The sequence below is a fragment of the Melanotaenia boesemani genome, chromosome 22 (assembly GCF_017639745.1).
Source record: "Melanotaenia boesemani isolate fMelBoe1 chromosome 22, fMelBoe1.pri, whole genome shotgun sequence".
In the NCBI taxonomy this organism is placed as follows: Eukaryota; Metazoa; Chordata; class Actinopteri; order Atheriniformes; family Melanotaeniidae; genus Melanotaenia; species Melanotaenia boesemani.
In genome coordinates this window covers 27089123-27102252 of record NC_055703.1, presented here as the reverse complement: position 1 = coordinate 27102252, position 13130 = coordinate 27089123, and the positions used below count along the sequence as shown (strand labels likewise).

Below are 13130 nucleotides of genomic sequence, written 5' to 3'. Positions count from 1 at the left end.
TCACCCTTTACCTCCTGCAGCGCTTCATTCCTGAGTCAACGCTCTCCTCCTTGGTTTGACATGGTGCCGGTCCTTTGTCTGCTAAGCTAATGAGCTCCTTGATTGTCAGGTTTAGGCTTCGTCATTGTTACGGCTGCCTGTCATTTCACTAATTTCCCTCATTTTGCATGGAGATCTGAGATTGGTCATGCTCTACACACCTTACTTCCTGCCCACTGAGGACTGGCTCCATACACCACACCTATGCCTTCATCAAGCTGATTGGATAATTGCCAGGCCAATCATCATCCCTACAGCCACTTGATGAGGAAGTAAAAGCCATCTGCAGCTGTGTGCGTGTGCTTTGTTTGGTGGTTTTGTGAAATAGAGAAACTTAGTTTAGTGTAGCTCTCCCACAGTGTGAAAACTGTTTGGGCTTTTGCGTTCTCCTTCTGTGGTTTATTGACGGAAACTCTTGTTTTTCTTGTGTTTGGTAAGTCTTAAAGCCCTTTTGGCTTCTCCATTAGTTATATTTTGTGAGTTTAGTGGTAAAAATAGAATGTGTTCGCCTAGTTTAAGTTTGTAGTGACTTGTAATTTTTTTTATTTAATTTTTAGGTATTGGAGCTGCTTCACCTTTTTTTACTATATAGATTACTTGGCCAGTTTTCACTCTTTTTTTTGGTGACTATCAGCTTTGCTTTTTACTGCCTTGTTTTGAGTTAACTTTAGGAAATAGTTCTTATATTGATTTCTTGATTTAAACAGCTTCACTAACCCCAGCACTTGATTCACCACCAGTTGTCTTTGGATTTATCCTCATTCCCACTTGTATTAATTCTGTTATCTCCCGGTTTTACATCATTCTTTTGTTACATCCATCACACACCTGTACTGGGTCGTAACATCATCTGAGTGAATTTTTCTGTTTTGAATGAATCGTTTTGGTTGGTAATGATTAATCTGTGAATGCTGAATAACTGAAAGGGTAGCAGGAGTTTAATGTAGAAATTCAACATTTGTTTCATGAAGTCTCTGACGTGCTTCATCCTGGATGCCTCTGTAGTCTGGACACCTTCCAGGACTTCCCACAGTTCCCCCAGAAGACATTATGATAGTATAAAATTCCAGCTGGCTTGAAAACATTTGCAAGGTGAAGCTGGAGGACATGACGGGATGGAGACAAACACTGAGACTAACTTTCCTGGCCTGCTGTCATGCTATCAAGACCTGAATACAGACCCTGAATTTATCCCACATGTTTGTGTCAGCTGCTAAATTATTCAAGTTTTCTGATCAATGACCCGTTCTCTAAGAGTTTTCTTCTGTCCATAAGATTCAGTTTCAAGAAGAAGTGATCAAAAAAGACTCCTACAGGATGCAAGGAAGCACTTCTTTTGTTTTTTGTTTTTTAAAGAAATGGACAAAGTTGGACCTTTGAGAAATTTTAAAAGATGAATAGAAGCGATCAGATGTTTAATCTGGATTCTGTAACTATCACATGTTTTCTAATCAAGCAGCCGTTCACGTTACAGTGGGCACCTGTTTAAAGGCTGTTTTCTAGAATATGCATGGATGAGTCATCCGATACGCTGGCCCTCAGTAAAGAATAAATAAATATAAAATGTTATAATTAAACATAAACTTAAATGACCAGGTTTGCCTTAGTGATAAACAGGAAAGAAAAATGTAATTTATATTAATAAAATGAAGAAAAGCATCACTTACAGGTATGTAGAAGTCAAATATAGGATGGAGAAAAATGTTTTGATGATTCCTGCATCAGAGGGTTAAAGCAAAATTCTTAATTCCAGTAAAGTCGTCTTAAAGGTTAAAACTGTCTCATGAAACTTTTAGATTAGGGTTAAAAACAGCCGACACGTGGAAAGTAAGGATGAGCAGAAACCTTTAACTTCCACTGGCAGTGACACTGGAAGTAGGGGGTGCTACTGGTTGGTCTATAAAACAGCTGTTAAATAACTTAAATCAAGATTCATTGGTTATTTTATATTCTATTTAATTCAAGAACTTTTTAAACTTTTGTCCATGTAGCCTAACAAGCCTAAATGTGGAGCACGTGACTTGGTGCAAGGGGTCACAGTGACCAGCGGGCTTTTGGTTTCTATGTCTCAAAAAAGAATCAGATTTCTTTATAAGCCCGGAAAACAAACAAGAAATGGATTCCCATCAAAGTGGACACGTCACTCCAGCAGTGTGAAGCAGGTCAAATCTGAGTAGCAGCAGCAACTAGCTAACCTTTAAGCTAATGTGAACGCCACCCGTCTCTGGGCGGTTCGTCAGAAAGATGGCCACAGGATCTTCCTCAACCCTTCATCACTGCAGACCAGGCTGCACAACACAGGCACACAGAAGAGACTCACACCCGACCTTTATATCACCAGGATCTTCTTCTGGACAAACTCAAGATGCCATGATGGAATTTATGGGTTTATTTGCACGACAGCTGAGCCAAAGGCCAACTTCAGGGTTCCACCTCATGCTTCAGCTAGGCAGATGTGGGGTTTCCAGGCTATGTTCCTGCTGCAGTGCAGACTCGCTCTGCGCTTGGTTTTCTAGTTGATACGATATCGAGGAAGACTGGAAGACTAGCAGACAATAATGGGGATCCTATCCTATCCTGCCAAGAAAGCAGACAAGTTTGGGCCAAATCTGGGCTACTTTTCGGCACATAAGGCTCAGTCTGGGCAACATCTGGTGTACACGTGGCTTAGTACTGGCAGCCAGACATTTATTAAACACTTTAAGTCAAGGCTAAATTTGGGCTTTTTTTTCTACCTGGATGTAGTCTCAGCTCCCTAACATGGAGGTCTGCTCTGGCACAGACCCCAACAGCTCTGAATACAACACATGAGAACTTCCACAACCTAACTCCAAAATACAACATTAGAAGTGAATGAAAAGCTGGGAAAGTACAACTTAGCCTCCACGTTTCTTTCACTATATGAAGCTACAAGCTGCTGCAGCGTTTCTCAATAACAGAAGAAGACAGGTTTGATGATGTGAACCTGAATGCATCATTACACCTGTTACTCTAACTAGCGTGACAACCCAGTTTTGGACACAAAACCAGAGATGCAGACAGGAGGGGACGGAAATGAGGGATGGAGCTGACAAATTCAGTCATAAAGAGGGATGAACGGAGAGCAAAGAGATAAAAGAAGATCTGAGGAAACATGATTAGGATGAAGAGCAGGATTTCAGGTGAATGAAAGCATGTGATGGAAAAAAGGGAAGGTATAAAACCATGAATAAGAAAAGGAGGAAGAACACCAGAGTTAGAACATGTAGAAAAGTTTTCTTCTGGATAAAAATCAGACGTAACTTCGTATTTCAGTCATTCCTCACTCTAACCTGCTGCTTCCTGACGGAGGTTTGCCAGCTGGTAAAACTGGTTATACTGGTTTCCTCCTCATGATCCTGCTACTGGAAAATGACGCCGTCCCGCTACGTTGACAGAACGTGCTTGGTTAACACCAGGAGACACGGCAGGAAGTGAATTATTCAACAATATCCACACGTCGCAGCAATTAATCACAGTCTAAATCAAGGATAATAATTTCACTTCTGCCTCATTTACATGAAAGTTGTTCTAAAAAAAAAGGTCCAGATACTTCCTGAGCAGCAGCCACAGTTTGACCCTGCAGCAGCTTAATGAAAAGGTAGAAAACGTGTAAAATAATATGCAGAAATCATTCAGATCGGCCTTTGTAAGGCTTGAAAGCATCTGACTCCATGAGTCACTTCAACCCAGTCTCCAGGAAAAATGGATGGATGTGAATAACCAGCATCGCCTTCACAGCAGAGGCATCGAGTAGAAACGGAAGCAAGAAGTCCAGAAATTCCCCAAACAAGACTGAGACCCTTAAATGTTTGTTTTATCCTTTTTTATTTATCTAATTTAATTAATTTATGCTGCTGGTGGTGCTTGTTTCTTTGTGAAAGTTTCAAAATCAATAGAAATATTTTTTCAGCTACTTTATGTGAAGCAGCTAAATGTTGATGGGAAAAATAACTGTGGCTTGGGTACGTGGTTTCTATGGTAACCATCAACCCAGAGATAAAGGAAATGCTGTGACAACAGTGGAGCAGCTAAATGAATGCTAGTAATGTGAGGCAGATTTTCTTTGTTTGGTCTGAAGCTTCATTTGAGGAAAATCTGCAGGATTTTAATTTTGAAGATGCATATGAAGAGATTTTTCTCGTTCATGGAGGAGCGGAAAGCAGCCATGTCTGCAGGTATTTATTCCAGATCACAAAGGTTGTTTTCATGAGGTGAGCTTGTTTATCCAGTTTTCTGAGGTTAACCAGCAGCATCTATACCTGATTCCTTTCTGCAAGCTAAGGTTTGCATATGTTTGTTTGAGTTTATTCTGTTATCTTGAGAAAGTGATCCTTGTTGTTTGGAGATGACCAGATCGTTAACCCTTTGAGCCCTGGGCTTATTTTTAGGCCTTTGCTCATATTGCGTACCCAGAATGAAATGAATAAATCTCTGCAACCACAGGGTCTGTTTGCATCATAGAAAATGGAACATTTGAGGTTGGCACATAGCACAAAAGAAAATGCCTAAAACAAGAATGAATATGTCACGATCATGGGCCGTGTGGGGGTCATGTTCGTCTTTTTCTGGTTGTAGTTTTGGGTTGTGATTCTGGTTTTTGTCATTTGTTTCTGTTTTGCGATCATGGTTTGGGTTTTTGGCTTTTGTTAGTTTTTTACTTGTGTGCTCTGTGGTTTCTGTTTCTGCCTCGTTAGGACACCTGGTCTGATTACTCATCCATTTCACCTGTTCCCCATTACTCCTTCTCTGTATATGCGTCCCTGGTTTTCAGTCATTCCTTGTCAGATCCTCATTTGGTCATGTGTGGTTTTTGTTGTCTGGATTTACCCTGTCTTGTGTGGTTCCTTGTCTCGAGTCTTGGAAAATAAACCTTCATCTGCACCGATTCTGCCTCCTGCTCCGACTGCCTGCACTTGGGTCCTCACCTCCACCGCAGTCCGTGACAGAATATGCTTTTCGAATAATGCAGCTAGTAGAAATATAGTCAAATATGTCAACATTATCTCTGCAAAGGCATTTATGATCAAATGAAGCAGAACATAATGAGAGAGGCTTTAGTTTTAGGCGAGGTCCCACAGTTTGCCACCTTCTGTTCTTATGGTCTCCCGATCGGGGGGCCTCAGGATTTAAAAGGTGAACTGGTTATGACCAGTTTAATAAAATGCTTGAGTTTTCACATCTGATAGCAGTTCAGTAACAAAGAGAGGCTGGAAAAATCTAAATCATGCATCACGTGAGGCGGAACGCCAACCTGCCCCGGTGCATTATGGGTCACGGCGCTCTCAGGGATTACATCAACACATCCTGCACAACAAACATGTTTTCAGGGTGGAAACATAATGATGGAAGTGTGTGTGTTATCAGCAGCTTTTGACAGGCAATCGCTGGGGTGTGGAATGATGGATGGAGAAAGAGGACAGGATGAAGGGATGGTAGAAGGAGACAGGTCTGTCAACACTTTCAGACACACTCCAGCTGACAGCTCATCAGCTGTACAGAGAAAACCTTTTACATGAGAAGGATTTTTATGCTCTGGGAGGAGGATTTATGTTTAAAACTCATTCAAATTGAGGAAAAGACACAATTTGGGTCAAAATCTTAATCATTAAGGCTACATAAAGAAATACATAGTTAAGGTGGTTATAAGACAACCAGCTTAACTGTTCTCACACCATGTGCATGTTTCATGGGCTTATCCATCCTGCACAAAAACAAAGTGGATCCATCAGACAGGAGGGGTCCTTTCATCCAGGTCCTGGTATCCAACGTAGGTTGAGTCAGATCATCTTGACTGGGTTTAGTGTCCAGCGGACGCTGTGCTCCGATCCAGAAGAGCTTCGTCAGCTCTGATGGAGATAGTGGGAGAATTCACATCAGAGTCTGTGACCGTAGAGTCCTGACTCACCTGAGGTCTTGTCAGACTCCCAGTGATCGTCAATCCTGGTCCCTGAGGGTCGGCGTCCTGCAGGTTTAAGGTATTTCCCTGCTGTAAAACACCTGAACAAATTAGCTGCTTCCACTGAATTGATTCAGGTGTGTTGCAGCAGGAATCTTCTAAAACCTGCAGGACACCGGCCCTCCAGGACCAGGACTGAGAATCCCTGCGTGACCATTGTCTAGTTTCACGTGAGGCGGATGCTCTTGTAGGTGGAGGACAGGTGATGTCTCCTCTGCTGAGTTAAGGCCTCTTGTTTTGGCCTCTCATTTGGGCCTAATCTGGTCTACTTTTGGTACCTATTGCTCAGTTACGGCTCTGGCAAGTGTCATATGGGCCAGAAGTGGGCCAAATATAAGGAGCAGGCCTGGATATAGATTAGGTAAGGTCCTTGTGGGCCATGTGGTAATCACAAGATTATTTTTTTTTATCTATATTTTCATCCTTGTTGCTCTTATTATCATTTTTAGGTTTATTGGATCTTTTTACTTTTTTATGTCTTTTAACTCCTGTGTTTTTCCTCATGGGGATCCTCCACGCCGGGGCTAAGTCTGTTTGGTCTGCAGGGTCGTTACTATGGAGATCACCCTTGTCTGGCTGGCTGGCGGTCCTGCACTGCAGCCCTATGGTCATGCTTTGGACCCCGGCCAGTCCCGATTTGGGTGGTTCCTGTGGAGGTGGACTCTGTGGGGTCATGCTATCTCTGAATTTCCAGGATTTTAACATTGTGGTACTTAAAAGGAAAAGACAGCAGCTTGTTTCAGACTGAGGACTCAGATGGTCTGAGAAGAAACATGCGAAGCTCCTCTTAATTCTGTGTCATGGTTTAAGGAATCTACCTCCCACTGATGGCCAAATATCTTAGTAGCTATTAAGCGCATGTTTCACATCATTAACTATATAATTTACAGATATAAGAATTATGAACAATTTCATTATGTTGTGTTTTGTATTAGTTAAAGCAAACATACCCCTTGCTTTTAAAACCAATCACATAATTGAGTGAATCAAAAGAATATTATAATTAAACACTTTACTCAGCTGTTTCATCACAATCAGACATCAGCTCAGTGTTTATACATGGCCGTGTGTCGTAATGGAGCCTGAAACTCCTTCGAGGAAATAAAGACCCTCTTTTCATCAGCAGTGTAAGGACTCTAAATGGCCACAGAAGGCTCCTCCGGGATGTTCAGGATTCAGGTTTGTGTTCGACATGAAGATGTTTGAGTGTTTATCACATAATTTAATCACAGAACACAGATGGTGAAGAGCTTTTCAGATCCCCTTCATACGGGAGACACTCTGGAGTGTTATTGTAAACCTCTTCAGTGGACACGCTGATTTCATTTTGTGCTGAAATAGAAAATAAACAGTTATACTGAAAAGTTTAAACACCAAGCTGATTTTATTAGTTTTTAAAGGAAAGATTTTCTTCATTTTAGTCAAAGCTAATTTACTTTATCAGTTATGAAGCATGCAGTTAGAGGACAACTAAAATCAAGATACTGGTTAAATTAGTCTTTTTCTACTGGTCAAATCACATGTTAACATCTGGCTTTAAATGAGATGTTTCATCAGTGTTGACACCTGCATCGATGCTGATGTATTGATCAGCTTTAGCTCTGATCAGTATTGACAAGAACACCTGGATCCTAATTTTTAAGAGGTGGCATTGCATCAAGCTTCTAGCTCTGACAACAGCTAGCTAACAGAAAAGCTAAGACTGTTCCATTTTTATCATCTGCAGGACTTTGTAGGCTGTGGGACGATAAAAAAGCCTGATTACCCCAGAAAGTGACAATTAACAGATACTGATCTAGCAACCTGCAGCACTCAGGAAAATGTAGTTACAGGCTTGTCCCCTGAAGTTGGTGGATGTTAGTCGACCAGCTTGTTTTAGTGAGAATACCCACAGAAAGTGGAAATGTGTACTCCTACTACCAGCACGCCTCTCCCTCTCTGCTGTGCTTTGTTTCTGCCTCCCTGCAGAGGCTAGCCACGGCTACAGAAGCAGGACTTGCATGGAAGCAGCGTGCTAATGCACAACAGTGCTCGCCTGACAGTTGGGATTGGAGCAACAACCAGTCACAAAATTAGACGCTTAGTAGGTCTTGTTCAGACCAGCAGACGTCCGGTGGGTGGGATGGTTCAGACCCCCCGCCCTCCTGTTTCCAGCAACTGATCGCGGCAGGTCTGGACGCATTTTTTTTGCGTTTACACATGCAAAAACTGGGAAGGGTACCCTGACATCTGACCTGACCCGTCCTACTTTTTGGGACCCTTCGATTGGGGTAACTGATCCGGCCCAAAACGGTGGCGCTTGACACAGTGCAATCCTCTGATAGGTTAAAAAAAATCACTTCCTGTGTGACCTGACATAAAAACAGAGCAAGAACAGCTCATTGTTTAGACCAACAGATTTTATCTTTGTTGATTGAATGTACGTTTGAAATGGTGTTATGATGCACTGTTATGGGGTCTGAGGAAGTCCACATGTTGCTCGGGATCATTGGGGAGGAAGAGAGCTTGACGGGGCCATCTGAAACTAAATGTTTTGGTTCTTCTTTAAGGAAGGCGTCATGCTGCTACGAAGCTGAGGCATCTATCGCTGTCCGGCTGATACTCTGCCTCTCAGGTAAGGTTATGGTTGGCTGTGGAAAAGTTTACAGTTTAAAAACCACATCTGCACCCAAACCGTCTCGACCAGCACCTGTTTGTGGCTTAAGCACACGAACTGGTGGTTAAAGTTATTCTAGTTTTGTATCTTTTGCACTACAGTGAGCAAACAGTCTGAGAAGACTCGTTATCATTGAACAAGCTAGTAGAGCTTTAAAATAATGCTTTTGTTTCACAATGTTAAAGTCTTTTCTATCCATTATCTGTACCGCTTTGCCCAATTAAGGGTTGTGGCAAGCTGGAACCTATCCCAGCAATCCAGCCTGTACACCCTGGACAGATCACCAGTCCATCGCAGAGAGACAAACAACCACTCACACTCACTGCTAGTTGAGAATCTAGTTAACCAGTTAACCTATCTTGCATGTCTTTGGATGGTGGGAGAAAGCCGGAGTACTCGGAGAGAACCCAGGCACGGAGTGCAAACTCCTCCCAGTTGAGGCTCGAACCAGCAACCTTCTTGCTGTGAGACCGCGGTGCTAACCACCACACCACCATGCATCCCATGTTTTTTATATTTATTGTTGTATTTCATTGTGTTTTGGGGGTTTTGTTGTCTTTGTGGTGCTCTTACTTTAATTGTTTTTCTTTAAAATGTTTTTTTTTTCCCCCGCTCTGAGTTCGGAGCATGGTTCAGGATGAGGGAGCATCCTGAGTATCGGTACCAAGCTTGAAACTTTAGCATAGTGACAACCCTTCATATATGAATGAACAGGAGTCATGTGATCCACCTAGCGGGTGGTGGAGGGCCTGGCTGTTTAAAGTTTGCATGGTTTTTTGCTTTTGTTTTGTTTTTTTCTCCTTTTGTTTGTCTTTTGTTTATTTATGTGTTGAATTTTAATTCATTATATGCTTAAAATAAAAAAGTGAAGCAATACATGAAATGTCAGTTTAAATGTTTTCTGAATTGTCTTGCAATAAATACCTTTAAAATATATCTAAAGAGTGCACAATCTACAGTTTTTTAGTCACCAGAGGCCAGAACTGTCCAGCAACATAATGAGAGGAAGCTGGAAATGTACATGTCTACAAATCTGATGCCTCAGAAAACACGGACATGCTCAACATAAAGTGTTTTAGAAAGAGTCTTTAAATGTCCCTTGTATGTTCAACAGCCTGAACGCCCCACGACAGAGGATCAAATGTGACACGGGACTCACATTTTCAGGTAATAACCTGTTTATATTCAGTAAACTGATATTTCTGCCCTCTTTATTGAGCAATCTGATGCACACAGCTGCTCCCCACCTAAGAAATCGCTTCATGTGCATCAGAGCTAATGTTGCTGTGATGTAACCGCTTTAAATCCTGTCACGTCAATAAAACAGAGTACGAGGAAGAGGATGCGAGGAAGACGTGTGGTTTTCATTTCTCCTGCTGTGCATTAGATGTTGAACACCACCCACTGCCTCCAGATGAGTCAAGAGCTGCAGGTCGGTATTTGGTCCTTTAGGATTTAGATGTTGTTGATTAAAAAAATTCCCTTTACGGAATAAAAATCACAGAGAAAAGGAAGTTTAAGCATCCAGTTTCATCGAATCTCCTCTGAGAATAAATTGTTATGGGTAAGAAATAGAAGGTAAAGCAATGCAGGTAATTAGACGCTGAGCTAATGTTAAAGCTAATCTGACTGACTTCAGACCTGATGACAAAAATCATGGAGATTTTAAATAAAATAAAAGTTTATAAAAGTTGTTATAAATCCTGTATCTAATCCAGTGGTTCTCAACCTGGTGGGGGGCGGGACCATGACGAGGAGGGGCGTGGGGGAGGTTCTGAAGACATCAGCGTCTTTAATGTTGCACACATTCAGAGCTTCATCATGATTCTAATCATTAAAAAATGGGAAAATGTAGCAGACGAACTAATACTTTTACAACTCAGGGCCTTGGAAACACTCTGGTTCACTCCAGACCACTTGGTGGCAGTAACACACCAATTAGTTTTTACCAACCACCAAAACATATCAAGAAGAAGAACTGTGGAAGAGTGTGTGTGAGAGATCAGGGTTTACCGAACCAAACCGCATCCAACTATTAGAAAGAAATAGATGAAAAAGTAATAAGTAGATAAAAAGGTTCCATGAAAATACAAATAACGTTATAAATAATTTTATCTCCATTTGGTCTTCAGACTTTTCCGGGTTAATGTGAAGTCACCGGACCGGACTGTTCACCCTGCTTACGACTGCCAGGCGTGTCGGTTCGATCCTTTCATCAGACGCTCTTCTACTGTCTTTTCCTGCCTGGAATATTTTTGTGGGACACAAATCAAACTACTTCTCATCTTTCCATGAGCCCAAGGACTTTTGATTTTTATTATTATTAAAACGTCCTTCACATCTCAGAGAATTTACATCCACATTTAATCTGATTAAAAAGTGGTGCGAATGTTTAAAATGCAGCATTTCTCTGAGCAGCTACGATGTTTTTCAGGTTTCAGTTGCTTGAAATTTATTTTAAATAATAATAAATGCTAAACTTAGATCTTTATTAGCATATTTGCCGTTATGGTAAACATTGTTTCTCTGATTTCTTATTTCTTGCCTTCTTGTCTAAATAGAGTCAGGCTCACTCTTTCTTCACAACATATTCACACGTATCACTGCTTAGTTCTTTTAATCCTCCATGTTTATGCTCTAAGTCCTGACTATAAGATTCAGATTCTTCTGTAATGTTTTATGTGCAAACGATTCGGTTTGAAGAGCAGATTCTTTGAAGTAAGAAGTTTTTCTGTTCGCTGCTTCGCTCTCAGAGTTCAGTAGTGATGTGTCGTTCGTTCACGACCTGGATCTAAGAGAATGTTTGTGTCCTTGTTCTTGAGCCTTTAAAGAACTGATTGTAATCTAGAAGCACTGAAACGCAGACCTCCACCAAGATATGTGATTCATTTTTAGTTTTTGCCAAAGGTTGTGGCCATTTTTTTCAAGTTAAGAGCGCTAATGGCAAGATTATCTTATCATTTATGACGGATACGTGCACAAAAATAAGACTTATGATTAAAAAAAAATAGCTTACCAACAGACAAACCACTCATAATTGATAAATTAGACTCAAATAGAAGCTCTGAGTGGTAATAAATAAAGAACTGTTAGCTGACTCTTCTAAGGGAGTCAAAAGAGCCAAATCTTTGAAAAGAACTGAACTTCTCATCATTATTTCGCATCACCTTCTTCAGGTGAACAGATGCGTGTTTACAGCTGCTGTCATCATCACACCTTCTGATGCTGAAGATGCTGGATGTGCACGGCCGTTTGGAAAAGGTTGTGTTTACCAGAGCGTGAGTCGTTTCTGCCCTTCGAACTGACCTTTCCTCACGTCTGCGCAGGATGAGATTTAGCAGGAAGTGGCATCACGGCCGTGGAAAGGGAAGGTGATTAAAAAGCCTCATGGCCTTTGAGTCGTGGTCTATGTTTTAGTCTTGACTCTGTTTTTTGGGATTTTGTTGATGTGTCAATCGGAATTATTTCTATTTAAAAACAGTTTTTATAAAAGCTGGTTTCAGTTTCACTGTCCTGGTTTTGTCCTGATCCCTGATCTGCTTCCTCCCGCTCAGCATCCACCTGCCTGGGAAGCAATTTTAGCTTCGTATGAGCTTTCCTGTGGTTTTCCATCTGCAGGAATCTCACATTTATACACTCACCACTAACAGAAAAGAGAAAATTCATGTTACTTTCTCATTTTCAGACCAGGTGGTTTAAATAAGGGCACATTTTTCATTAATGTGTAAAGCTGTTGTCATGACGTCCTTTTAGCTTCTTGTTGGCAGTGAGGAGAAATATTTTTATGTAAAAGCTTGAATGTGGTTGTGACTTTTTCTTTGTCGAGGCTGAAAAAATGTTTGATGTGATGAAGTTTCGGCGGAAAAGAAGCTGGTTTGGCTTCAGGTGTGCAGCGACACACCTGTGTGCAGTAAGTTCATCAAACTTCCTTCGTCTTCCTCTCAGCTCCTGCTTTGGACTCCAGCATTTGGTTTTTCTGGCTTTGATGATGGCGCCTGGATTTGCCTCCCTCTGATTGGTCCCCGTCCTCAGGTAAGAAACTTTTATTTTGGCTTTAACCTGTCAGAGTCCTGTTTCTGGGTTCTAGTAAAAAGAAACGCTGGTTAAAACAGAAGTTAAAAAAATGAAGTCTCGTGTGAAATCTGCAGACTTGTGAATGTCCACCTCTTTGTTCGTGTCTGTTTCCACCGAGCAAAGCTCCCGTTTCCTCGTCCTCCCTGTAAAAGCTGCTGTGATGTTTGACTGAACCGGGTGTGAAGAGCTGCTGATTACCGAGCAGGGGAATCTTTGTGAATCAGGATGGTAATGTGAACCTTTCATCCAGAGTCACTGTTAATTGTTGACCTGCGAGGTTTTTGGTGATATTTTTGCTTGAATGAAGCTGCTTTTGCACGTCATGGTGGGTGGTTAATGGGGGGTGGGCTTGATTTAACTCACAATGAATCCGTTTTTGTTCAT

At 41.5% G+C, this 13130-nt stretch overlaps 1 long non-coding RNA gene across 1 annotated transcript; it reads left to right on the top strand.

Moving 5' to 3' along the window:
* The first annotated feature begins 352 nt into the window (after window positions 1-352).
* LOC121634014 lies at window positions 353-10068 on the top strand. Its single transcript, XR_006009164.1, has 3 exons — window positions 353-472; window positions 9787-9839; window positions 10000-10068. It is a non-coding gene; the product is annotated as an uncharacterized LOC121634014 (long non-coding RNA).
* Window positions 10069-13130: the final 3062 nt, after the last annotated feature.